General features: G+C 44.0%; 1 pseudogene; it reads right to left on the bottom strand.

Moving 5' to 3' along the window:
* Nucleotides 1-400: 400 nt before the first annotated feature.
* On the bottom strand, nt 401-1,427 carry LOC123450926 (annotated as a pseudogene).
* Between the last annotated feature and the right edge of the window lie 990 nt (nt 1,428-2,417).

The raw sequence follows: 2,417 nt of genomic DNA, 5'->3' as shown, positions 1-2,417 counted from the left end.
AACTAATTCCCGAACACCAAACGAGGCATCATGTTAATCTCCTGAACACCTAAACCCTAAAACCCTAAAACCCAAAAATAATTTCATTCAAAAAAAAAACCCAAAAGCCAGCAAAATCTGAAAATCTTTAGTCCCGGACCGTGTAACGAACCGGGACTAAAGGGCCTGCCCCTGGGGCGCTACGAGGCGCCCACGTGGAACACCTTTAGTCCCGGCGTGTAAGAGGGCCGGGACGAAAAGGTTAGGCCTTTAGTCCCGCCCCTTTAGTCCCGGTTGGTGAACCGGGACTAAAGCCCCTTACGGGCCGGGGCTATAGGCCCTGTCCCCACTAGTGGAAGGAATCCATAATAGTGTGAATTCTTATCCCTGCGGCACCCATCAACGTTATGTGAAACTTTTTTTACTCTTTGATTTTTCTATGGGACCGAAGAAAAGGTACTTCGTCCGGACTTGCTAACATATGGCTATACTTGTCCTTGAAACTTCCAACATACCAAACCCCATGCTTTTCGTGAAGCTTCACGGTCAGCTGTGCTTCGCAGTTGCAGCGTGACTCGGGTCTGAGCCTACGGCTGCGTCCTTCCCCGGTTAGCAATCTGTTGTCACGTTTTCCTTCTCTGGAACAAACATACCGCCGCAAACACATATGATGTGACTCTGTTTTGTTATACCTGACCTTATCCATTCAATGCTGACACCATTATCTTTAGCATAGTTGTTGTAGAAGATGAACGCAGCTTCTGCAGTCACAAATGTCATTTCTCTTATCTTCATGAACATACCCCTCTGATCATCTGCATGCGTACTATCTTGGACATTCTCTTTCCCCTCATCTTCTGTCACCTGAACAATCAAAACATAGCTATGGTGTTTTACATGGTTTAACATTACTTCCATACAACATTGAGCTCATACATACCTCATTCATGTTGACCGCCGACGACTGCGACTCTCCAAAATCAGGTGCATCTACTGATTCGTCTTCAAGGTCTGTCTCCGCGTAGGATTCACCATAATAGTCGTATGCGTTATGAGATCCTGAAATTAGCTGAAATAATGAACATAAATACATAATTAATTATTATATAATATTCTGCAAAATATTCGATTTGCATGCCCCAATAAAAAATCCCACTTCCCCACCTGACTAATGTAATCTTCATTCGAGACCTCGGGGTTGTTTTCCTCAATATCACCATCCACGTCCATCTATAAATTTCCAATACAGAAATATAATGTTGTTAGATGTCACAAAAAAATTACATAATGATAATGCCACTCACATTAACATCTTCCCCTACGTTCCGATTCTGTGCCCAATCTCCACGATCTCAATTTTCATCATCTGACCAATCATGTATCTAGTCTTTCAGCAGTTCTGCAAACTCCATATCTACCATGATATCAGTTAACTCACTGTCCGCCATTTTTCCTACAACAAATAATAAGTGTCATCATAAGGTACGTGAACCCTAGTTAGGAAGATGCCCACGGCACCAGTCCTGATCACTTTGGATCGCGAGAAGGAGCACTACCGAAAGTAGATAAGTGATAGCATGTGCCGCGGTATACCTAAGTTGGCCACCGCAACAAATAACGATAGCCGTCGTGCACACAGCAAATGGCTATCGGCCGAGATCGCTGCCGACGAGATCGCCGTCCCCGATTTTCGAAGGACCTCAACTAGGGTAACGCGTGAATGATGGACATGCGTGATTGAGGGAGCTCAGTTAATGATGAGTGGCAGGTTGTACGTGGTCGTGGGTTCGTGTGATTTTTTTTAAGGATAATACTGTATCTATACGGTATGGATTCTACGTGTTATACGGGACTTGGATCTGGGTTCTACGGGGCTTGGATATGGGTTACAGGCGGCTGGACAAAATAAAACTAACGGGGTCAAGATTACCCCTTCCTAACCAAACGAGGGGGAGCAGGGAAGCTGATAGATTACCACTGCGTCACCGGAAGCCGACCTGGGTGAGTGCATCCTCAGCGTTGTTGCTTAGTCGGCCCAATTATGCCTGGGATTGGAGATCGACCGGCAGTAGGCTCGAACGAATTGCGGTGGTGGTCATATGAAGTGGACATCGAACCATTCGATTGATACAAACGTACGCAACAGCGGTGGCCCGAGAAGAAGCAATTTCGGGATGACTCGGTTGCATTTACAGATTTTCAGGAAATGTTTTTTCGCATCAAATAATGTCTATTTTACTTGATGCCAAATGTGGGTTATTTTATTTAACTTCATTGTCGAAAATTCACTTATAAACATGAACCGGCCGTTGTTCGTTGATGTATAAAATAGACCATCGGATGTTTGTGATTATTGTGGGAATTTATAGGATATGCTTATATTATTGCTCCGTATTTTGCTTTTAGTGCATAATAATAGATAGAATAGATGGATAGAT

The sequence above is a fragment of the Hordeum vulgare genome, chromosome 4H (assembly GCF_904849725.1).
Source record: "Hordeum vulgare subsp. vulgare chromosome 4H, MorexV3_pseudomolecules_assembly, whole genome shotgun sequence".
Taxonomy (NCBI): Eukaryota; Viridiplantae; Streptophyta; class Magnoliopsida; order Poales; family Poaceae; genus Hordeum; species Hordeum vulgare.
Note: the sequence above shows the minus strand (reverse complement) of the source record. Positions and strands in the feature narration are given on the sequence as shown.